The sequence below is a fragment of the Peromyscus eremicus genome, chromosome 1 (genome assembly GCF_949786415.1).
Source record: "Peromyscus eremicus chromosome 1, PerEre_H2_v1, whole genome shotgun sequence".
Taxonomy (NCBI): Eukaryota; Metazoa; Chordata; class Mammalia; order Rodentia; family Cricetidae; genus Peromyscus; species Peromyscus eremicus.
In genome coordinates this window covers 171,328,358-171,353,944 of record NC_081416.1, presented here as the reverse complement: position 1 = coordinate 171,353,944, position 25,587 = coordinate 171,328,358, and the positions used below count along the sequence as shown (strand labels likewise).

The 25,587-nt window shown below is 40.5% G+C and overlaps 1 long non-coding RNA gene across 1 annotated transcript in view; it reads right to left on the bottom strand.

The window, feature by feature from the left end:
* Nucleotides 1-3,102: 3,102 nt before the first annotated feature.
* Nucleotides 3,103-25,587, bottom strand: part of LOC131925720 (uncharacterized) — a 35,514-nt gene continuing 13,029 nt past the window's right edge. Inside the window, exons 3-6 of the long non-coding RNA XR_009383321.1 lie at nucleotides 8,913-9,047; nucleotides 5,057-5,399; nucleotides 4,814-4,880; nucleotides 3,103-3,302 (exon numbers count right to left, since the gene is read on the bottom strand). This is a non-coding gene — a long non-coding RNA (uncharacterized LOC131925720). The remainder of the gene's footprint in view (nucleotides 3,303-4,813; nucleotides 4,881-5,056; nucleotides 5,400-8,912; nucleotides 9,048-25,587) is intronic.

Here is a 25,587-nt window from a genome sequence, read left to right as displayed (position 1 = left end):
CTTTAGCAATTTTTCTTTTACAAATGTGAGTGCCTTACATGTAGGACATAAAAGTTAAGAATTGAGGCATCATCTTGATGGACTTTACATTTGATAAGTATGAAGTGTCATTCTCCATCTCTTTTCATTAATTTTGGTTGGAAGTATATTTTGGTAGATATTAGAATAGCTATATCAGCTTGCTTCTTGGAGCCATTTGCTTGGAAAATCTTTTCCCAAACTTTTCTTTTTTTGGAATATTTGTTTTATTTTATAATTTAATTTAATTTTACATATCAGCCACGGATTCCCTTGTTATCCCCCCTCCCACCCCCCCACCTTCCTCCCAGCCCACCCCCCATTCCCATCTCCTCCAGGGCAAAGACTCCCCTGAGGATTGAGTTCAACTTGGTAGATTCAGTCCAGGCAGGTCCAACCCCCTCCTCCCAGGCTGAGCCAAGTGTCCCTGTATAAGCCCCAGGTTCCAAACAGCCAGCACATGCACTGAGGACAAGTCCCAGTCCCACTGCCTCGATGCCTCCCAAACAGTTCAAGCTAATCAACTGTCTCACTTATCCAGAGGGCCTGATCCAGTTGGGGGCTCCTCAGCTACTGGTTCATAGTTCATTTGTTTCCATTCATTTGGCTGTTTGTCCCTGTGCTTTTTCCAACCTTGGTCTCAACAATTCTCGCTCATACAAACCCCCCTCTTTCTTGCCAATTGGACTCCTGGAGCTCCACTTGGGGCCTGGCCATGGATCTCTGCATCTGGTTCCCTCAGTCATTGGGTGAGGTTTCTAGCATGACGATTAGGGTGTTTGGCCATCCTATCACCAGAGTAGGTCAGTTTGGGCTGTCTCTTGACCATTGCCAATAGTCTATTGTGGAGGTATCTTTGTGGATTTTGTGGACCTCTCTAGCACTTTGTTTCTTCCTATTCTCATGTGGTCTTCATTTACCATGGTATCTTATTCCTTGTTCTCCATTTCTGTTCTTGATCCAGCTGGGATCTCCTGCCCCCCTAAGCTCTCTTTCCCTTGACCCTTGCCCTTCATTACCTCCACTCACGTCCAGGTTGTTCATGTAGATCTCATCCGACGGGCGGTGGTGGCGCATGCCTTTAATCCCATCACTTGGGAGGCAGAGGCAGGTGGATCTCTGTGAGTTCAAGGCCAGCCTGGTCTACAGAGCGAGATCCAGGAAAAGCGCAAAGCTACACAGAGAAAACCTGTCTCGAAAAACCAAAAAAATAAAAAATAAATAAAATAAAATAAAATGTAGATCTCATCCATTTCTCTTTCATTGGGCAATCCCAACTTTTTCTTTAAGGTAATATCTATCTTTGAAGTTGAGTTGTGTTTCTTGTATACAAAAGGATGGAACTTGGTTTCACATCCATTCTGTGAGACTGTGTCTTTTTATTGAAGAGTTGAGGCTGGTGATATTGAGAAAAATCCTGCCAATGAATGTTAATTCTTGTTATTTTTTATGTGGTGGTGATGGTGGTAGTGTGTGTGTGTGTGTGTGTGTGTATACTTCCCTTCTTTTGGTTTTGCTGGTGGGAGATTATTTATTTCCTGTGTTTTCATGGGTGTAGTTAATCTCCTTGGGTTGGTGTTTTCCTTTTATTATCTTCTATAGGGCTAGATTTGTAGATAGATAGTGTTTAAATTTGACTTTGTCATGGAATATCTTGTTTTCTCCATGTATAGTGATTAAAATTTTGCTGGGTATAGTAGTCTGGGCAGGCATCTGTGTTTTTTTAGAGTCTAAAAGACATCTGTCCAGACTCTTCTGGCTTTTAGAATCTCCATTGATAAGTCAGGTGTAATTATAAAAAGTCTGCCTTCATATGTTACTTGGCCTCTTCCCCTTGCAGCTTTTAATATTCTTTCTTTGTTCTGCATATTTAGTGTTTTAATTATTATGTAGTGGGGTGACCTTCTTTTCTGGTCCAATCTATTTGGTGTTTTGTAAGCTTTGTGTACCTTTATCAGCATGTCCCCTTAAGGTTAGGAGTATTTTCTTTTATAATTTTGTTGAAAATATTTTTGAGCCTTTGAGCTGGGTATCTTCTCCTTCTTATATTCCTACTATTCTTAGGTGTGGTCTTTTCATAGTGTCCCAGATTTCCTGGACCTTTCATGTCAACAACTTCTTAGATTTAACATTTTCTTTGACTGATGTATCATTTTCTTGTATCATAGCTTCCACATCTGAGATTCTCTCTTCCATCTCTTGTAGTCTGTTGGTGATGCTCATGTCTGTAGATCCTGTTTACTCACCTAGATTTTGCATCATCAGGATTCCCTCAGTTTGTGTGTTCTTTCTTGCTCCTATTTATGTTTTCAGATCTTGGACAGTTTTATTCATTTCCTTCACCTGTTTGTTTATTTTTCTTGACTTTCCTTAAGGGATTTATTCATTTCCTGCAATTGTTTCTATTCTGGATTTCTTTAAAGTGTTTATTTATTTCCCCTTTAACTACCTCTATCATCTTCATAAATGTGGTTTTAAGGTCATTTTCTTTGGCTGTGTTGACATGTTCAGGGGTTCCTGTAGTAGGATAGCTCTGGTAGTGCCATATTGCCCTGGCTGTTGTTGACTCTGTACTTGCACTAACATCTAGGCATCTGGGTTGGGAATGAATATAGATCTAGGAGCTGATTTCTGTGCTTGTTTTGTTAGATGGATGTTTTGTTCCCTGGTTTCTGCTTTCTTTTGGGTCTTCTGGTTTTTGTGGTCTGTATTTCTGGCAGCCAATGTGACCTCTGGTCCAGCAGAATGTTTCCATCAGAGTTGGGGGCAAGACTCTGACAATGAGCATGACCTTTGGTCCAGCAGGTGTTCTCTCTTCCTCTGACTGGCATGGCCTGTTCTGGCTGGTCTGGCCTGCACCTGAGCAGGGGATATCTGCCTAGATAGGGTTGGGGGTACAACAGTAGGTGTGGATGGTGAGCAGGGGAAGTGGTCTTTCTGCTCAGAACCAAAGGTCTGGCAGAGTTCTGAGGGCAAGTGGGGCTCTTACCTATTCTGGCTGGTAATTGTTACATAGCACCCACTGTTTGAGTTTCTGTGAGGGTCCCAGGCCTAGTTTGCATACAGTTCTCTGCTCCCATGGACTTGAGGTTGGATATATTTATCTTTAATTGCATTGACACATGATAATTTTAGAACATTCCAATACATGTTTAAACTATGTTCAAATGAGCATTATAATGATGCACACATAATGTCACTTCATTCCAATGCCTCAGGTGCCCATCCTTCTAGTAGGAACATTCAGGAGCTGGTATTTACTGGAAGAAACCAGACATTCGAATCTGTCCAGGGAAGAAAACTGAGAGTTAAGATCTTTAAAATGTAGGTAGAGATGCATGTCCAGGAAGGCAGATATGAGAGGGTGGGGCACACAATGGTGATCTGAGAGCACACAGTCAGGATGAGATATCAGGGGAATCGATTAAAACACATTTTGTTTGAAAATGGCAAAATGATATCTAATATACTGTGTGCTGGCTTAAGAAATAAAAATGAGGAACACAACAACCTGTCAATCATAGGTCCTAGGGTGTGTGTGAATGGCCATGTTGTCAAATGACCGTGTGTGTGTGTGTGTGTGTGTGTGTGTGTGTGTGTATGTGTGTGTGTGTTGTTGTTGTTGTTGTTGCTGTTGTTGTTTATGTTTTAATGTTCACTTTTATGTATATGGCTGTCTTGCCTGCATGTCTGTGCATGATTATCTGCAGTGCCTGAAAGGCCAGAAGAGGGCATCCTGGGATTGGAGTTACAGGTAGTTGTTAGTCATCATGTGTGTTCTGAGGATGGACCTCAGGATCTCTGGAAGGACAACAGATGCTCCTAACTACTGATGCATCTCTCTCTTCCTCAAATTACCTTCTTAATATTTTTTATGCCCATACACATGTGCTCTCAACCTTGGTCAGAGAAGTTTCTTTTGCAGTAGGTAATGGTTGATACAGAGACTTATAATTGGTCAATGTGCTGAGAACAAGTGACTGGGAGTCTCCAGCTGCAGATGGGTCATCTGTATCAACTAATCTGTTCCAGCCAAGGCTCAGGGAAACATGCTGGAAGAGTGAGTAGAAAGAACGTAAGAACCAGAGGTTATGGAGGAGAGCCGTGAAAGGCTGGCTTCTGAAATGATACAGCTAATGCACACATCAACTGACAGAATCTGTGATTGCCTGCACAGACCTGGGCAAGTTCAAATCAGTCAAAATTCCAGTGTATGTGGGAGCATGAAGGTTCCCCAGGCCACAACTCAGGCTGAGGAGCTATGGGCAGCTGGTGTCTACTGGGGAGGGACAGTTACTTTCCTCTGGGGACGTGGCCTCAGGTGTATTGCTCATGCCTCAGTAGATGGCCCCACACTCAATCACACATGGTCAGCAGTGACAGTGACAATAACAACAAGAGGGGACCTTGGATTGGCAGCAATCAAAGGATTAATAAATGTTTTTATGATCCACTGATTTTAACCAGGACCATCTGTGGGGCCACAGGTTTCAAACCATCTATTGGAGCCTAGTGGCTCACCATTTGACACATGAAAGACAATGACAGTCCCTTCCCTGGATTCCGCCAGTAGCTAATTTGGTAGGGAGGAAGCCCAGTGAGCTCACTAGTACCCATGGTTGGCTGTTGACAGGCTGAGCTGTACCCAGGCAACTGAAGTAAGACTGAGCTTGCCAACAGCCCCGTCTCTTCAGAATGTTCCCTGATCCTCAGAGGGGATAGTACAAATGTCCTGTTTATAGCCCAGCACGCAGCCATCATCTCAGTTAGTGACTGCACAGACATCGAAGCCTACCTGGGCATCACTTGTAGCCTAATAAAAAGTGGATTTTCTTGGATATCTTCTCTGTAAAATGTTTCTGCTGCAAAGTAGAAAATAAAAATGAAGAATCAGACAAGTGAATGAACAAAATATCCCAAAGGTTTGTTAGTGATTAGAACAGGGGACAGGGGTTTTCATAAAGGGAGGTACACCTGCAGAACCCCCTTTTCTATTTCCATATACAACCCTATGTACAGACAGGAAGAGGATGCTTACCTGGCACAGTCCCCAGAGATGGGGGATGAACTGCAACGGGATCTCTCCCCCTGAAGTTTCAGCTTGATAAGAAATTCTGGATGGGGGCCATAAGGCTCTGAACAGCAAAGTTCAAAGCAGGGCCAGTAGGGGCAGTCAGTGGTACCACAGTTTCGGGTCAGGTTAAAGGGCAAGATGGCATCATCCACACAACACTGCTTCGAGGGGTTGTAGATCCTGTCCCCACACATGGGTACTGGCTGGCACAGCAATAAGCCAGTATGTGAGAGAGTTGGGGATGTGTGAGATCCTGCAGCTCCTGCTCCTGAGTTTGTGAATAGGAGCATGGGAATGAGGATGATGCCTGAGAAACATAAATGGGACAGAATCACAATGGGTGCCACAGCTGATGATGATCAGAGACAAGGGACTTCACTAGACACCTTGATGGCTGATGATGACTCAGAGTGGAATTTGTGACTGACTCTGGATGTGTTTCAGGATCTGGGCTGACACATGAGGAATGTAGGATGCTAGGAAGAGTGGAGTTTGTGAAGTTTGCAAGTGGGAGGAAAGATTACACTTGCAGATTCCACATGGGTGGTTATGAGGGAGACCCTGGGAACTGAACACAGAAAGGGGGTTAATTTGAAGTTCATAGGTGCATTAGAGCTGCAATAAGTTTTTGATGTGACTTTGGCTAGACTCTCCTTCTAGATTCCATACACAGTGATTCTGATCAGGCTGCAGGGTAGTAGGTGATGGAGGGACAGCAGAAGTGGGTTCATGACTGCAGCTGCTGCCTCTGCAGACTGACAAAGGATGACAGCCTCAAGGTAGACTGAGCAGTATATAGAGCAAACCTGTGAAAGTTCCAGAAAGAGATTCTTGGTTGGGTATCAAGAGACGGCTGGTGTGTTGTGGTTCTTTGTGTGTACATGAGGGAGACTGTGGTGTATTTTCCTATTGGAGATTCCATGAGCATAGTTTTTTAATAAAGCATTTGGCAGAATCACGTTTAAAATATATTAACTTTATTATTATTTTTACTAGTATGTGTCTGTGACACACATACCCAGGAGAGAGAGAGAGAGAGAGAGAGAGAGAGAGAGAGAGAGAGAGAGAGCAAGAGAGCAAGAGAGCAAGAGAGCAAGAGAGCAAGAGAGCAAGAGAGAGAGGGGATATACAAGGAGGTCAGAAGACATTGTGGAATCAGGTCACTCCTATCTTTATCTGGGTTCTGGTGGTTGAACTCAGGTTGTAAGGCTTGCTGGCAATCGCTTTTATGTGGTAAAAACATAAAACTCATAACATCTCCATGCTAAAAAAAAAAAAAAAACCCTCTCTGTGTGTGGCCATTTGGGTGCATCAGTGTGTGGGGGGATCATGCCAGGGATTCAAGTTAGAGTTCAGAGGACAATCTCTGTGTTAGTTCTCACTTCCTCCCTTGTTTGAGACAGGGTCTCTTGTTCTCGTGGCAGGCTGCTTGGCTCGTCAGCTTCCAGGAGATTGCCTTGTCTTCATTTCCAGTCTTGTTATGGGAGCACTGAGATGAGAGACTCCAGCTACACATTCTGGTTTTATCTGGGTTCTGGGTATTTTAACTCAGACCCTCATGTTTGCATAGCAAACATTTTACCCGCTGAACCATCTCCTCAGCCCTAGAGTCACACTGCTAAAAGTTCCAGAGTACAATTTAGTTGAGTCTGGAACTGAAGTTGAGGCACATTGGAAAGTTAGTTGATGTTTGGGTTTTTCCAGCCCAACTCTTTCCACAAGCACAGAGGCCTCTGCTGCATTCTTAGTGTCAGGATCCATCCACAGCAGTCGTGAACAATGGCCTACCAGAAGTTCAAGAGTATAAAAATATCAATAGTCCTAGTATTTGGTTTTCTCTTATTGGAACAAATACCTGGTTATCAGTACTTTAACAATAAAATGGCCAATTCTGGCTCATGGCTAAAGAGGTTAGAAAATCACAGATCACATAGCAGCCCTTGGATGGGACTGTGTGCTGCTTCAGCTCTGGGTTTGATAAAGAGCAAGAAGAGCAAGTCTGTATACTGGAAAGAGAGATCATTAGAGGCACTTGCTTTTTTTTTACAAGATATGGTCAATATGACCACTCAGAGAGAATGAGAGCTTCCTCGTTGCTGCCATTAACTGATACTGACATCACTTCTTTCAGAATGGCTCTGCTTTCGAGTCTCGTGCCATAAAATATCTCATAGACCCTGCTCTAACTCACTCCAGCATTGATCAATTAAGATTTTATTACATAAACTTGTGGAAGACATACTCAAAATCATAAAAATAGTCAAAAGACCCTCAAAGTGACTCTTAACCCCTATCAGATTCTGGATGATCTGCAACAATCTGCCTAAAGTAATCTAATAGACAAGAGAGATGGCTCAAGGGATTTGAGCACTTTCTTTTCAAGCAAAAGGACATGAATTTGAATCCCCAGCACCCATGTAAAAAGCATAACCCTGCAAATCTGTAATCCCAGGACTGGGAGCAGAGACAAGAGGATCTAAACAGCTTTTGGCCAGCTAGGATTATCAAAACAGTGAGCTTCAGGTTCAGCTAAAGCTCTTGTCCCAAGGCAACAAGGTGGAAGGCAACAGAGAAAGACACCCTGCATCTTGCTCTCACTTCCGCGTGCACTCCCATGGGCACTTCACACTCACATAACTCTTACATAAGCATGCATTTCACACACAAAACAACAACAAAAATAATAAACAACTGTCAAAAATAATCTAGATGAAGTCAGATCTGACCATGGATAACTTGTGTGGTGTTCTTGAAGAATGAGAGATGGAATAGAGGAGAGTGAGGGGAGTCAAGGAGAAGCAAGACTTGAGATGGGCTATCACATGACTACATAGAGGTGGAATTCTAGGGGACAACACAGTCAGACTTTGTCCCTGCCCCCTCCCATTCAAGCCTGCACTATAGTAGGACCCTCAGTTGAGCACAGATCTTGCTGAAAAGAAAGGTGAGCAGTCAGGCTTCAAGTATAAGATGTTGAAATTCATGACCCTCTGATTCTGAAGGGCCCAGGACTCCAGGCCACAGTGCTGGAAGCACAGCTGAGATGCACAGCTGGGGACACAGAAATAAGTGCCACTCAAGGATAGAGATGGCATTCTTTTCACAGCACAGTGGCAATGGTGTAGCTCTGCTTCGCCACCACAGGAATTTTTTAGCAAATTAATGTACAGATATTTGGGGGAGTCATGGCTTTGCTCCAAGACTCCTCACCTTCCCAGCTAGAGGGCTCCATCTCCTCCCTCCTCATTGCACCTATTCCTACAAGTGACTTTTTCTGAGACTGAGCACATAAGTACAAAAATGAGGAGCAAAAAGGGAGTGAGACTGATGTTGGAGGAGCCACCAGGTGGTCATGATCAGGGCTACAAGATCATATCTCTGAGCTTCTTTTGTTGAGTCTGGTGGCTAATAACAGACATTGAGACTGACCCTAATCATGTCTGGTGTTGACAGAAAATTTGTGAGGAGGGTCTCAGAAGAGGAGGAAAGTCCTGAGAATTTCAGGCACAGTCATTGGATCACAGCCAGAGATGCCAGCAAGGATGATGAGATGGGGAATCAAGAATAAAGTAGAGAAGGGAGGATTACAAAAGCTCAGAGGTAACCAGGCATAATGGCTCACGCCTTTAATACCAGTACCCATGAGGCTGAGGCAGGTGGATCTCTGTGAATTCAAAGCCAGCCTCATCTATATAGCAAGTTCAGGACAGCTATGGCAACAAAGTAAGATGGTGTCTCAAGTAAACAAATAAATAAGTGAAAATTCAGAGGCAAAGGAGGGATGCCAAATACCTATGTCTCCTTGGGATGGAGTACTTACCAAAGTTCTCGAGCACCATGGTTCTGGTTAGGCTATGGAGCTATAAGTGGCAAAGTCGTGGTAGAGTGAAGACTTCAGTTGTGAGCAGTGGCTGATAAACATTCAGTATCTTTTATCTTATAAGCAATGATAATCCTGGGTGGGTGGAGAAGGTAAGTGGAAGTTTAGCAATCAGCTCCTGTGTCCAGTCCAACCAACATACAGATTATACCCTTGAAACTCCATTGTGAAATAGCTGACTACCTTCTGAAATTTAGTTTGGAGGAGGTATCATATCTGGAGACACTCTCTGTCATTCATGTACAGACTGTCAAGGAACACTTACTCTTTCTATCCTTTTCATTCATTTTACCCTGAAAGCCATGTTCAAAATGAATCACCCAGCCTTGATGCAAGGGAAAGAGCTTTGTTCTGACTCAACAAAGCTGAACTTGATTTGTCATTGTTGACAGGGAGGAGTGGCTTGGGAAGGGTAGAGTGAAGGTGCAGGGAAGAGGGAGGGAAATGGGAGGAGAGGAATGAGAGGAATCTGTGGTCAAGATGTAAAATAAATGAAAGCATTTAATTAATAAAAATAGTAAGAAAATGCTTAAGTTGAAAAAAATTTTAAAAGTACTCACTTGGCATAGGTATGGCCTTAGACTCTACTCCCAGTATTGCAACATATGTTTAAAATTAAATTCTAAGAACGAAAAGTGAATCAAAGAATGAGTGATTTTGGAAACCCCTGTTCTAGGTCATAATTTAGCTTCATAATTTCCATCAAATAACTCTGAAGACTATTTTTACAGTGCAGGGGATTAGTACTATACCACTGAGCTAGCCAACAAATGTCAACAATATGGTCACCTAAACAAGACCCAAAAAGTGATGCCAGCAATTAAGTGCCAGTGTGCATGGCAGAATTCTCACAAGGCTTTACTCTTAGAAGAAAAGCTAGACATAATTAATGTGTCCTGACGGAGGAAGAATCTGTCTTCTACAGGGTCAAATCCTGATCAGTTAATCAATCCCAGAAGGTCATCTAAACAACATTAATTGAACATAGCAGGTTATATTTATAAACCTATATACATATATATGTAAGAATTATGATTAAAGAATAAAAGCCACAAATTTCAGAAGGAATGGGAAGATCAAGGGAGGAATTGGTGGGAGAAGTACATTAGTTACTGGTGGAATCCAGGAAGGGGACATTCATTGTCTTTCATGTGTCAAATGGTGAGTCACTAGGCTCCAATAGATGGTTTGAAACCTGTGGCCACACAGATGGTCCTGGTTAAAATCAATGTATCATAAAAACACTTTTATTAATTCTTTGATTGCTGCCAATCCAAGGTCCCCTCTTGTTGTTATTGTCAATAGTACTGAGTCCAGTCACTGCTGAATATGTGTGAATGAGTAGTGGGGCTTTGGGGTGTCTGCTGAGCCGGCAGGAGGCTGGGGGGGGGGACCTGTTGATTGGTTGCCCCTAAGTTGAGGTTTTTTTGAGAATTGCTTGATTAGCTTTAGCCCATTTTAGTGAACCTAAACTAAGGCCTGGTTCATGCCAGGGCTGCTAGGGGAGCCTGTTAGGACCCTGGCTTGGTCATTCAGTTCTTTCTTCATTCAGTTCTTTTCTTTTTTTTTTTTTTTTTTTTTTGAGTAGTGGGCCATTTTAAAATCTGAAGATGCATTTTTTTTTTTATTTACAGGCCAGTATTGTTTTAGAACCATTAGCTGTACCATGGAGAATTGCTCTGTAGATGTAACCAACCATCTTATTAAATAAGAAACACAGAGCCAATACAGAAATGAAAGCCAAGAGGTCAGAGCAATAGCTAAGAGCTAAAAACCTTACCCTTCACTGTCGCTGTTGTCCTACCTCTCCGAAGAAGACCTACTTGCTGTGTGTCTGTCTTTTTTATAAAGTTTCTGTTCTGCCTTCTCATTGGTTGTAAACCCAACCACATGACCTCCTAGTCACTGCCTGTCTGTACAGACCTCCAGGTCTTCTGTGGTTGGTATTGAGATTAAAGGCATGTGTCTCCAATGCTGGCTGTATCCTTGAACACACAGAGATCTACCTAGCTCTGCCTACCAAGTGCTGGGAATAAAGGCATGCACGACCACTGCCCAGCTTTTGCTATGGCTTGCTAATAGCTCTGATCCCCAGGCAACTTTATTTATTAACATACAAATCACATTTTAGTACAAATAAAATATCACCATATTTCCCCTTTTCTATTTTAATAAAAAGAAAAAAGAAAAAAAGTTGTAACTAATGTAAGAAAAACTATATAAAAAAGAACAATAACTATATACCATATATACAAGCAATAAATACCTAAACAATGTCTAGTCCATTTGTATTTGACAAATCCAAAGAAAATAATTCCATTATCTGTCCTATTTTGGTAAGTCCAAAATGTATCTAATTCACTTTCAATCCTAACTAATCTTCTTCAACTATAACTAACTAATCTTCAACTATAACTAACTAATCTTCAACTCCCTCAAAGACCCAAGAAGGAAATAATATTAGCTAACAAAAATAAAAACAGGAAGTACATGCAAGCAACTTCCAAAGAATTTGTGAGTATATAGGCTGATTTAATTCTGTAGTTTTTTTTTTATTATCCAATGTCTCTCTGTAGCTATTGTTCCTTTCTCATTGGCATTGAGAAAATTTAAAGTTAATAGAGCATTATGTAGTTTATTTCTGGGGGTTTTTGTTACCCCTTTCTGTTTATTTAGCATATCCTTTAGAGTTTCGTTTGATCTTTCTATAACTGCTTGCCCTGTAGGATTATGTGGTATGTCTGTAATATGCTTTATATTGTAATAAGCAAAAAACTGTTTCATTTTAACAGAGATATATGATGGAGCATTGTCAGTTTTGATTTGTGCAGGTATACCCATAATGGCCATAACTTCTAGCAAATGAGTGATTACAGAATCAGCTTTTTCAGAACTCAAAGCAGTTGCCCATTGAAATAAGTATCGATGATATGGTGTACATATTTCAATTTTCCAAATTCTGCAAAGTGAAACATGTCCATCTGTCAGATTTTATTCCTCTGAGTACCATTTGGGTTACATCCTGCTGGTAATAGTGTTTGATTGTAGAAGGAACAAGTAGGACATTACTTTACTATTTCTTTGGCTTGTTGCCAGGTTATGAAAAAATCCTTTTTTGAACATTTACTATTGGAATGATGTTTTTTATGAAATTCTGAGGCCTCTAGCACATTTTCTATCAATAATTTATCAATCTCATCATTGTCTTGTGCTGGAGGGCCTGGCAGACCAGTATGGGATCAGATGTGAGTTATATATAAAGGATGACTCCTTTTCTGATTGTATCTTGTAATTGAATAAATAATGAAGTTAATTTTGAAATATCAGGGATAAATTCTGCAGTCCCAACATGTAATACCACTCTTTCAGCATACTGAGAGTCAGTTACTATTGTGAGAGGTTCTGAAAAATCCATTAATACCAACAGAATAGCATACAATTCTGATTTTTGAACTGAATTATAAGGACTTTGAACCACTTTACTTAAATTTTTTATTTGTAACCTGCCTTTCCTTGTTTGTTGGCATCTGTATAAAATGTATGAACTCCACATATGGGTTTTTCCCATACAATTCGAGTCAAGATCCAATCAGCTCTCTTTACAAGATCAATTCTATCGCTTTTAAGATATTTGCTGTTAATTTCTCCCAAAAAAATTACTGTAAGCTCTTTGCCAAGGTTCACTGTCTGTCATAATTTTTCAATGTCCTCCTTAGTTAAAGGTACAACAATTTCTGCTGGGTCTATTCCTGCTAATTGACGAAGTCTCAATTTTCCTTTCCAAATCAAGTCAGAGATTTTTTTCCATATAAGTTTTTAATTTTTTATTCGGTTTATTTGGTAAAAATATCCATTCCAATATAATATCTTCCCTCTGTATTAATATTCCTGTAGGAGAATGCCTAGAAGGTAAAATAACCAAAATGCAATCCAGCTTTGGATCAATATGATCCACGTGCCCTTCATGTACTTTCTTTTTTACCAAGGCCAATTCTTTCTCAGCTTTAGGTGATAATTCTCTTGGACTATTTAAGTCCTTGTCACCTTCTAAGGTTTTAGACAAATTATTCAGTTCATCATTTTTTACCCCAACAATAGTTCATAGATGAGAAATGTCTCCAAATAATCTTTGAAAGTCATTAAGTGTCTGTATTCGATCTCTCCTAATTTGTACCTTTTGGGGTCTAATTTTTTGTAGCTCTATTTTATATCCTAAATAACTAATAGAATCTCCTCTTTGTATTTTTTCAGGAACAATTTGTAATCCCCAAAGGCAATTTTTTTTTTTACTTCTTTAAACATTCTTTCTAAAGTATCTGCATTTGAGTCAGTTAGTAAAATATCATCCATATAATGATAAATTATAGATTTAGGAAATTTTTTACGTATCACTTCCAATGGCTGTTGTACAAAATATTGGCACAGAGTTGGGCTATTCAACATTCCCTGTGGGAGGACCCTCCATTGAAATCTTTTAACCGGTTGAGAATTATTATAAGTAGGCACTGTGAAAGCAAATCTTTCTCTGTCTTTTTCTTGTAAGGGTATTGAAAAGAAACAGTCTTTTAAATCAATAACTATGAGAGGCCATCCTTTTGGTAACAGGGTAGGCAAAGGAATTCCAGATTGTAGGGAATACAATGGCTGAATTACTTTGTTAATTGCTCTAAGGTCTGTTACCGTTCTCCATTTACCAGATTTCTTTTTAATAACAAATACAGGAGAATTCCAAGGGCTGGTTGATTCTTCAATATGTTGAGCATTTAACTACTCTTCTAACAGCTCTTCTAAAGCCTGGAGTTTCTATGTTGTTAAAGGCCATTGCTGAACCCATGCAGGCTTGTCTGTTAACCATTTTAAAGGTAGAGCTGTTGGTGCCTTTGAGAGATCATCAGTTGTTGTGCCCTGTTCTTATATAATATGGATGGCTGGTGACCACTCATTGGAATATCTTCTAATATTTCTCTCAGAAATATGTGCTAGTTTATGATTTGTTTCTGAGGTTGCAGGGATGTTAATCTGAGTATTCCATTGTTGCAACAGGTCTCGACCCCACAGGTTCATAGCTATGTTATCCACATATGGTTTTAATTTTCCTCTTTGTCCTTCTGAACCTATATATTTGAGCCATCTTGCACTCTGTTTCACATGAGATAATGTTCCAATTCCTAACAGTTGAATGTTTACCTCCTGAAGAAGCCAAGTTGGATGCCAAAATTCTGGTGCAATTATGGTAACATCAGCACCTGTATCTACCAGAACAGACAACAAAACACCATTTATTCTTATTGTTAATTTTGGTCTTTGTTCATTTATAGAAGTTTGCCAAAAAATTTTCTTTATGTTTTTTCCTGAATTTTTTATTCTCTCTGTTTCATCATCCCAACCAGCATGATTTATTCCAATAGGCATTTGGTTATTTAATTGCTCTGAGTAGGGGTTTCCTCTACAACTGCAGGAAAGGTTTGAACTGGATTTGCGGTGGGGGCCTGCCTGAGGCCCCTCTGGGAGTTTCCCGAAGACCGAGGCAAAGGATTACCTTGCCTGCCCCTTGTTAATTTACATTCATTGGTCCAATGTTTTCCCTTACCACACCTTCTGCATACTCCAGAAAGAAGGGACATTCTGTTGCCATTGTTCCTTGAAGAAACATTGTTTCTAGGAATGACCTGTTTACAGTCCCTTTTCAAATGTCCTTGCTTTCCACATCCAAAACATCTAACATTCCTCAAACCTTTTGAAATTGCTTCTCCTACCCACATTTTATCATGGTCATGAGCCTCAACATTAACCATGTCTCTAATCCAATCTTCCAAGGGTACAGATCTTGCCTTTAATGGCCTGATTATTCTTTTGCATGTTGCATTCACGTTCTCAAAGGCCAAAGATTCAATTATTATCTGACTAGCTTCTGAATTCAGGACCATTCTCTGTACTGCTGAAGTCAATCTTTGTAAGAAATCTGTGAAAGATTCTTTTGGGCCCTGTACAACCTTTGTAAATGACTCAGTTTTTTTCCTGGTTCCTCAACTCTGTCCCATGCATTCAAGGCTGCTGTTTGACATAGAATTAGGGTTTGGACATCATGTAAACATTGTGTTTGTACCGAAGCATATTGGCCTTCTCCAATAAGCTGATCCTGGCAGACTTGTATTCCTTTATCCCTCCATTGTTTTTCTATACTTTTAGACTCCTCCTTGAACCACATTTGTCACTGGAGCCTTTGACTGGGTTCCAGAACAGCCTGTGCCAGCTCCTGCCAGTCTTGTGGTATAATCCTATTATATGTTGACCAGGAGTTTAACATTTGCTTTACATATGGGGAATGCATGCCATAAGATACTATTGCCTCCTTAAATCTTCGTAAGTCTAATATTTTAACTGGAATCCAAGTATTTTGTACATTCTCTTCACCAGGTAGCTGCTGTACAGCTACCAGATAAATTAAGGGTGATTTGTGAAAACAGGCTTTCTTTCTGTAACCTTATGATCCAATCTTGAAACAACTTTATTGTTAATTTCTTTTGTTTGAATCTGAATTTCTCTATAATTCATTTTAACAGGTTTTTCTAAAACTTTTATCCTGGCATTTAAATTGACTATCTTTTTAAATAGTAAAATGAGGATAAGAAAAGTAATAAAGTGCATAATTCGATCAACATTAATCTTCTCTTATAGTTGTTCCATTGTCAGACTGCCTAAAATTTCAAACAAAGCCCAATTTTCTTCCAATGTACACATAAAACCCATTTTTTTAATGTGGAAAGAAATTCTCTTTTAAATAGTTTCCTTTAAAATATCTGATGTCTTAATTGACTTACCAAGTTTGTGTAGAACAGTAGAAATCCAAGAGAATTTCAAAACAGCCACCTAGTTAGTGTCCGAGGTGTGAATCCAGAGAGAGAGAGAGAGAGAGAGCAAGAAAGCATAGCCACAAATCACAAATTCTGGCTAAAAGCTTAAATCCAGCCATGTGTTCCCGCTTGAGTTGAGTCAAGCCTGGGCTCCGGCTTCCTTAAGCTCCGACCACATGCATTGGCTTTACAGGCAGGGGCCCTGTTCAGCAGGGCAGGCCTGAGTTTTTTGTAGCACCGGCTTTAAGCAAGTAGCTCTAGCTGTGGGTAACCGCTTGGGGTCAGTCCAGCCTGAGACCTAAGCCGAGCTGGGCCTGAGCTAGGGAGCCGGGCCGCCCAGGCAGGGAACCGGACCTGCTGCCAAGCCAAGCCAAGCAGCTTTTACTGGATTCTTGCCATGTGGGCGCCAAATGTAGATGTAACCAACCATCTTATTAAATAAGAAACACAGAGCCAATACAGAAATGAAAGCCAAGAGGTCAGAGAAATAGCTAAGAGCTAAAAACCTTACCCTTCACTGTCGCTGTTGTCCTACCTCTCCGAAAAAAACCTACTTGCTGTGTGTCTGTCTTTTTTATAAAGTTTCTGTTCTGCCTTCTCATTGGTTGTAAACCCAACCACATGACCTCCTAGTCACTGCCTGTCTGTACAGACCTCCAGGTCTTCTGTGGTTGGTATTGAGATTAAAGGCATGTGTCTCCAATGCTGGCTGTATCCTTGAACACACAGAGATCTACCTAGCTCTGCCTACCAAGTGCTGGGATTAAAGGCATGCACCACCACTGCCCAGCTTTTGCTATGGCTTGCTAATAGCTCTGACCACCGGGCAACTTTATTTATTAACATACAAATCACATTTTAGTACAAATAAAATATCACCATATTGCTCCTTTATAAATTTGACTAGGGCATTAATAATGCTAGGTTTACAGGTTAAGACCAACAGTAAGAAGACCAAGGGCCCAGCCAGGGCTGACAGGAGAGTAGTTAACCAGGGTGACCAATTGAATAAAGATTTATATTATTTTTTATTTTTTTAAGTTTTTTATAAAGTAGCCTTTTTTGATTAGATTTATGAAGGTTTTTATAACTTTTGAATGGTTAGCAAAAAAACAGCATCGTTTTTAGGTCCAGACATAGACCCCCTGGTTGAGGGAACAGTAAGTTTAGCCCCCTTTTATTTTGGAGGACTACCTTAGCTAAAGAGGAGAGTGAATTTTTTAGATGAGTGATGGATTTTTTTAGGGTGGCTATGTTTGCATTTATGTTGGTTTTGGAAAATGAGGGCTGAGGTTTTAGTGCCTATGGCCCCTGCCTATGAGGGAGGATATTAGGACAGCTGTGAAAACTTTTTGTTTAGCCTGTTCTAGTGGTTTTAATTGATGGAGAATTTTTTTAGGGAAATAAGCTATTTTTGGGAACCAGCTGCACCAAGACATAGAAACCCTGAGTATTATTTAAAACTTGGACATGTATGCCAGAGGTTAAACTCATGGTACAGGCCCGCCAGGCATTGTTTGGTAGGATTAAATATTTTGTTTTTAGTGGATTCTGAGTTTTGGTGCAGAGGTTAATATAATTAGGTATGGGTTTGCCCACCTAGAGGCCATTTTTTGTTACAGACTGTAGGGTAAGTGTTTTTTGTTTGTTTGTTTGTTTGTTTGTTTGTTTGTTTGCCTGAATGTTGCCATTTGCATGACTGCATGTCAGAGGAGCTGATATTTGTAGCTAGAGTTTTCCTGGTCCTGCCTGGCCCATGGTCAGGACAAATCTCTCTCACCTACCAGTCCCGCAACTGCTCAGACTCAACCAAGTAAACACACAGAGACTTATATTGCTTACAAACTATATGGCCGTGGCAGGCTTCTTGCTATCTGTTCTTATATCTTCAATTAACCCATTTCTATTAATCTATAAGTTGCCAGGTGGCTCGTGGTTTACCAGTATCTTAACATCTTCTCATGGCAGCGGCTGGCAGCGCCTCTGCCTCAGCCTTCCACTTCCCAGACCTCTCCTCTCTCTTTGTCCTGTCTATACTTCCTGTCTAACTACTGGCCATTCAGCATTTTATTTATTAATCAATCATCCACAGCAGGTATTACTTCATTTTATTGCAATTCCCTTGTAATAGGGTGGTTTTGTATTTAGACAGAGCCAACAAGTCTTGGTGAGGTTTGGTTTTGAGGTATTAAAAACCAAATTGGTAGCACTTAGCATGTTAAAGAAGCCTGAATTGGTGGGCAAACTTATGGGGGCAGCCTTGGTTGTTAAAGACAATGTTTTAGGTTTTTTAGGCCTACATTTTTTGGATTTTGTTTTTAGAGGCTTTGGGTTGCTTATTATTTTATTGGGGCCCAGGGGCTCTTATGGCTGGAGGGGTTCAACATTCAACTGAAGAGTAAATAATGCTTCTAGGTTTAATTTTTATTTGTTTTTTTAACATGGCCATATAGCCTTAAACCCCAGAGTATCTTTTTTGTTGTTGTTGTTGTTTAACCAGAAGTTTTTTTACCAGCATTAGTAAATTGAATTAATATTGGGTTATATGGTTTTTTCTGTGTTTTGTTTTTTGTTTTTTGCAAATTTAGTTTATCAAGCACCCAGACATTTCAGTTTGGCTACTTTTTTTTTTACTTTGATAAGATTTTTATTTTAGGGGGCCTGTTACCAAATATGACCAATGTAGACACAGCTTTATGAAGCAGAGAAATAGTTATTGGCTTTTTTACAGGTTTTTATTTGGGCCTTATTTTTATTATACTCTGGGAAAACATAAAAATGCATGACTTTTTGTAATGTAGCATTATATACCTTAGTCCAACCATAAAACGTTTTTAAATTAAAGTATAGGTTAAGAAACCAGTTCCCCAAAGGGGCTGCATGGGAGGTTGGGTTTAGGACCTTTTTTGAGCCAGCATTGATAATTTTTTATGTGAGATTAAAGGGTAGGTGGGGTTGTAGTCCCTTATGGTGATTTGACTGGAAAGTCCCAGAGGGCACATGCATTTGTTGAAGAAGCATAGAGACAAGCCCACTATTTAGCTGGATTGGTGACTTTTTGGATTTTTAGTTTTAAAGGATTTTGAGGGTGTGCAATGGCCCTTTAAAGTTCAGGATTGGCTTTTTAGGAGCACAGTTCTTAGGATCAGTGTGTGGGTCCACAGGTTTCACATGGAAATGATTAATTTAAGTGTGGACCCTGTCCATTTTGACAGCTGTGGGTGTTGTTAGGATGACGGTATAAGGTTCCTTTTAGCCAGGCTTTAAGGTTTTGTGTGTGTGTGTGTGTGTGTGTGTGTGTGTGTGTGTGTGCATTTCTTGAAGATTACCAGGTCCCCTGTATAGATGTAACAGTCTTATTAAATAAGAAACACAGCCAAATGCAGAGTTAAAAGCCCAAGAGGTCAGAGCAGAAGCTAAGAGCTGATACTAAAAACCCTTTCTTACCCTTCACTGCTGCTGCCGTCCTTCCCCTAAGAAAGAGACCTACTTCCTGTGTACCTGTCTTTTTTTGACTTTCTGTTCTGCCTTCTCATTGGTTGTAAACCCAACCACATGACCTCCTCGTCACCACCAGGTCTCTATGGTTGGTATTGAGATTAAAGGCGTGTGTCTCCAAGCTGGCTACGTCCTTGAACACACAGACTCTGCCTGCCATGTGATCAGATTAAGGGCATGCATCACCACCACTTGGCTTCTGCTATGGATTGCCATTAGTTCTGACATCCAGGCAACTTTATTTATTAACATACAAATAAAATCACATTTCAGCACAAATAAAATATCACCATACCCCTGGCCAGAAACCGTGGGGCATAGGAGCTGGTGCCTTTTTATAGACTGTACGCAGCTAAGGGCAAAGTTGTTTTTTTCACCTGAGACAGAACTTGTAGGGAGGAGAGAAATCTGTGGTCATTAAATTCAGCCAGCAATTATTCCCTGAGATTATGTAGAATTGGTGGTGGCCTGATATACCTGATCTCAAATGGGGTCAGGCTTAAGGTGTAAGGAGAATTGCAAACCCGGTAAAGAACAAAGGGGAAGGGAGACACCCAGTCACCACTAGTTTTAAGGGTTAATTTAGTTAAGATCTCCTTCAGGGTCCTGTTTATCCTTTCTACTTGGCCGGAACTTTAGGGATAATAAGCACAATGGAGTTTCCAATTGGTCCGCATAGCCTTAACTAATTTCTGTGTTACCTGTGAAATGAATGCAGACCTGTTATCTGAGCCCAACAGCATAGGGAGGACATACCTCGGGATAATTTTTTAACAGCTTTTTGACCACCATGGCAGCCATTTTGTGTTTAGTTGGAAAAGTCTTAGTTTATTTTGAAAAGGTATTTATAAAAACTATCAAATATTTATAGCCATACAGGCCTGGTTTTACCTCTGTGAAGTTAATTTTTTAGTTGGCACCAGGCCGTGTTCCACTCTTTCTGTGTTTAGTTTTTGTGACTCCACTTTTTGCTTTGACGAGAAAGCAAGTGGGACATTGGCCTATAGCTTCTGCTGTTTTGGCCTTAAGGTCAAAAACCTTATGGTTTGTGTGTGTGTGTGTGTGTGTGTGTGTGTGTGTGTGTGTATGTGTGTGTGTGTTTTAAAGATTTTGTGGTTTTGGTTTTTTTTTAGGTGGGTACTCTGATGTATTTGTTGGACTAGTTAAGCGGCAAAGTTTGATGGGAGGATAATTTGTTAATTAGGGGTCTTGAACCATTCTTTTTTTAATGAAAGTTAACTCTAACGTTGTGCTCCTGTATTTACCAGAAAATTTATGATTTTTTTGTAAGCCCTGTCCCCTTTAATTACTTATTATTTTTAGTTTTAGTACTTTTACTTTTGAGCCCTGTTATACATACAGGACATTTGTATAGAGACCCAACTTTTTACAGTAGGCACATTGGTCTTTTTGCAGTTTAGGCCTATTGCTTAGTTTTTGCTTCAGGCCTTTCTCTTTATGTGGTGAGCCTTCAGAAGCCAATGCCCATTTTTTAAACTTTGGGCTGCCTGATGCAGCTAGGAGGACTTTGATGAGTCCCTGGGGTGACAGGGGTGATGGGGTGAGGATAGCGGGCCAATGAGATGATGCCATCTCAGCAGTTACTAGGCAGAGTCGATTCTAGTGCTGAGTCACTCATATGCGGAAGTCATGTCCCAGGACAGGTATCCAAACTCAAGCTAGGCTTGGGAAGTTACACTGGGCCTCACGCCCAGGCCTTATGGGGCCCAACACTGATTGGTGGATGAAAGATTAGTCTGGGAGTTGATTGGTGGGAGGCTGTAGTGGTTAGGGGCCCATTGGTGTTTGGGGGGGTGTCTAGGGGCTTGTTGACAAGAGGGTAGGGAAAGCTATCTTTAGCTAGCCGAAGTCTGGGGGGGGGGAGACATCTGCTGAGTCAGCAGAAGGGGCTTGGGGGCCTGCTGAGCCAGCAGGAGGCTGAGGGGCACCTATTGATTGGTTGCCCCTAAGTTGTGGTTTTCCTGAAAATTGCTTGCTCAGCTCCATCCCATTCTAGTGAACTGAAACTAAGGCCTGGTTCATGCCAGGGCTGCTAGGGGAGCCTGTTAGGGCCCTGATCTGGCCGTCCAGTCCTTTCTCCCACCAGGAGAAAAGAAGCCAAAGAGATTCTGGCCACATGCAGCTCAGACCTAAGCCCCAGGCAAGTGGCTTTTTCATCTGGTCACATGCATCTCGGGCCAAGCCGGGGTATGTATGGCCACAGGCAAACAGCTTTTTCCTAAATTTGTGCCACAAACATTAGGGCACCAGATGTAAGATGAATTGCTAAGTGGTCATAATAATAATAATAATAATAATAATAATAATAATAATAATAATAAAACCCAGATCCAGATATTGGAGTTAAAACTGAGAGATGAGAGAAATAGAGCAAGCCACAGACAACCTCACCTTACCAACACCTCAGCCTCCAAAAAGACCTACTTCCTGTATACCCACACCTAGATGCCTTTTTGTTTGCTATCTCACTTTCTCTCTCTGCCCAGCCACTTCCTATCTATCTATACAGACCTTCAGAAAAGTCCTTGACTTTTCCAATTAGTAGCTTTTGTGATAGTGGCTGAATTCCATTACATTTTCCTATGGCTTGCAGCTCTTGAACTCACAGAGATCTGGATAAATCTCTGCCTCTTGAATGCAAGGATTAAAGGCATGTATTACCACTGTATAACCTCTATGTTCAATATAGTGGCTGGCTTTTTCCTCTGATCCTAAGATAAGCTTTATTGGGGTGCACATACAAAATATCACTACAGATGCCTGGCCTCAGTAGCTTTCCTTAGCCTTTTATGGAGATTCCACAACTCCTTTCCTGTATCCTGAACTCTAAATCCAGAATCACATGGGAGAAACTTCCAAGCTCTACTGCTTGATGGAGCTGGAACTTGACCCCCTTGTTCAAATATATTTTCATCAACTTTCTGTTTTCAATGGTTTCCTTCACTGCTTAAGCTTTTCTTTAATTCCTTTTCATAAGTTAGAGGTTTAGCTGGGTAAAGTCTTGCCATGAGGCCACTACTTCCTTTATTCCACTTAGCATCAAGCTTTTTTTTACATTTTTTATGTTCTTGAGTATTGGAACTAGCTCCATTACACTTTTTGGTGTTCCTTTTCTCCTCAAGCTGTGCATTTTGTATTTTTTCTTTCTCACCTTCCTTCTTTTTATTATAGATCTGCATAAGAGTGACCACTAACAACCACATGACAGAGTCAATACTAGGCCATCTTGCAATCTTTCCTGCCAATGCTATTAATCTAAAACTCTTCAGTTTAGCCTGAGGCAGATGTTTTTTGGATGAGAGCTGAAAGCAGCCACATTCCTCACCAAAATACTACAAGAACAGTCTCTAGGCCACTTACTAATAGTATTCTCATCTGAAAACTCTTGAGTAAGAAGAGAGAGAAACTGAGATTGGCTTGGGCTTTTGAAACCCCAAACCCTTCTCCCAGTAACACACTTTCTCCAACTAAGCTACACATACTCCAGCAAGATCACACCTCCCAATTCCTCTCAAGTAGTACTACTCTCTAATGATCAAACATAGAAATATATGCGTCTATGGGTGCCATTCTCATTTAAACAACCACAGCCACAATGCGGGCACTGGGAATCAAATGTGAGGCTTTTGGTAGGACAAGTGCTCTTAACTATTTACCTATCTCTTCATCTTATAGAAATTCTACTTGTAATATCTTAAAAGTCAAAATAGCACAAATGTGCATTTAACAAGTGAACTGACTTGTTATGCTATGGTCTGTCAATACAATGGAATATGAGTGGGGTAGTTTGAATGTAACTGGCCCCCATAATATCAGAGAGAATGGCACTATTAGGAGGTATGGCTTTGTTGTAATAAGTATGGCATGTTGGAGGAAGTGTGCCACTGTGGGGTGGACTTTCTGTTGCCTGCGAGATGTAGGGCTCTCAGCTACTACTCAAGTAACACATCTACCTGCATGCTGCCATGCTCCCCCAAACATGATGATAATGGACTAAACCTCTGGAACTCTAAGTGAGCTACTGTAGCTGGAGTTTTCTCCAGTCCTGCCTGGCCCACGGTCAGGACAAATTTCTCTCACCTGCCAGTCCCGCAGCTGCTCAGACCCAACCAAGTAAACACAGAGACTTGTATTGTTTACAAACTGTATGGCTATAGCAGGCTTCTTGTTATCTAGTTCTTATATCTTAAATTAACCCATATCTATTAGCCTATAAGTTGCCATGTCGTTCGTGGCTTACCGATACCTTACATCTCGCTTTTCATGGCAGCGGCTGCAGCATCTCTCTGACTCAGCCTTCCTGTTCCCAGAATTCTATTCTCTGCTTGTCCCACCCATGCTTACTGCCTGGCTACTGGCCAATCAGTGTTTTATTTATTAACCAATCAGAGCAACACATTTAACATACAGAACATCCCACAGCAAGCTACCCCAATTAAATGTTTTCTTTATAAGTGTTGCCATAGTCATCGTTGTCTCTTTACATCAATAAAAACCCTAGTACTGTGAGTCAACAACCAAAGAAATAAAATGATGCTGACAAGGATATGAATGGAACACAAAGGCATCATGTCAAAGGCCTGAGGGGAGAATATTCTGCTGTTATTCTACTAAAAAGGACATAATATTAAATTGACACCTAATGATTTATTCTCATACCCATACATAAATGCCTCTCAATCCTAATCCGAGAAGCTTATATTTGTAATAGATAGTGATTAACATAGAGACTCCCAACTGGACAAAGTGTAGCAAATAAGAGATTGCATAATGTTTGGCCCTAAAAGAAGCATGGATATCCTCTCAAACTTCAGGAACCATTGTGTAAAGGGAATTAGAAAGTGTAAGAGCCAGAGGTTGTTGATAAGTATAAGAAAACAACTTCAGAATATAGCAAGGCAGCTGCATATATGAACTCACAGTGATTACAACAATGTAAATAAAACCTGTGCAACCAAAGAGATATCCCAGCATGAAGAAGGGAGTTGGGCATACAATCCCATCTCTAGCCATACAGCGTATGAATGCCAATTTTTAGATGCTGGGAGAGAGGGGGAAGGGAAAAGAAGAGGGAGAGTAAGAGAGAGAGAGAGAGAGAGAGAATTTTATCTACAAAGGTTGACCCTCCTAGGTTGATCACTCTGACAGTGGCCCAGATGTATAACCGAAACAACTAATGTGTTCTGCAAAAACAAGTGCTATAAGGTCCCCCTAACCTATTCCTTACAATGATGTCATTATGGTTTTTGCTTTTATAAGCTCTTTACCCTTGAGCTTTTGTACTAATAATTCTTTGTGGCAAGATCCTGCTACTGGTCGCTGATTAATAAAGGATTCTTAATTTGTCCTTATATGTATGGTGGTCTGTAAATTTCTCAGCTTGACTCTAACACTTTAAAAAATGAGTTTGAATGGGATTACCTTGAAGGGGTAGACATTATCACTTCCATGCAAGTTATTAAATGAAAATCACAGTACAAGGCATGGAATGCTTCCCTATGAGCTATTGGTCAGGGAAGCCCCAGAGGTCATTGAAACAACATAGGCTATTGCCATTCACTTTGGTTCCCCACCACAACTACATGGCAAGACTTTATTACTGTGATTGTACACATTTTGGTAGTTTGGTAGTAGGGCATAGAGAAAGTAATCTCAAACTCACTAGAAAACTTTCTTTCTGATGGCTAGTTTTCATAGTATGGAAAAGTGCTATGTGCATTGGTTAGTGAAAAATGATATCAATGATCTTACCATTGCTACTATGCATGCTACTATGCTGAGTGTCTAGGCAAGATGTGTTCACAGTTAAAATAGTGGCACGACTATTATAGTATAACTACCAACTTTATTATTGGATTTGAGGCCTGCTCCATAGGAGGGGATTTTATGCCTAATACTATAATCCTAGCTGGGGACTTTGTGGGCCTTAGGTAAAACATGCTACTTTTTATACATATAAAGACATTTATTTATTTTATTTTAGCTCAATATTAGTTATAAAAATGAATAGCACTAATAGACATTCTTAAAATGAAATAATTCTGTGTCCTCTCATCACTGCACATATCTGTTTATCTTTACAACTTTCCCTATAGTTTTTTTGTCTATTTGTGTGTTTGTTGGGTTTTTCTTTCCAAATTAAAAGGTTAGTTCTTTGAGAATTTCATACAATATGTTTTGGTAAACTTTTCATACACATTTTAATATGTCTGGAACTTACTGTTGAAATTATTTGGTCATCA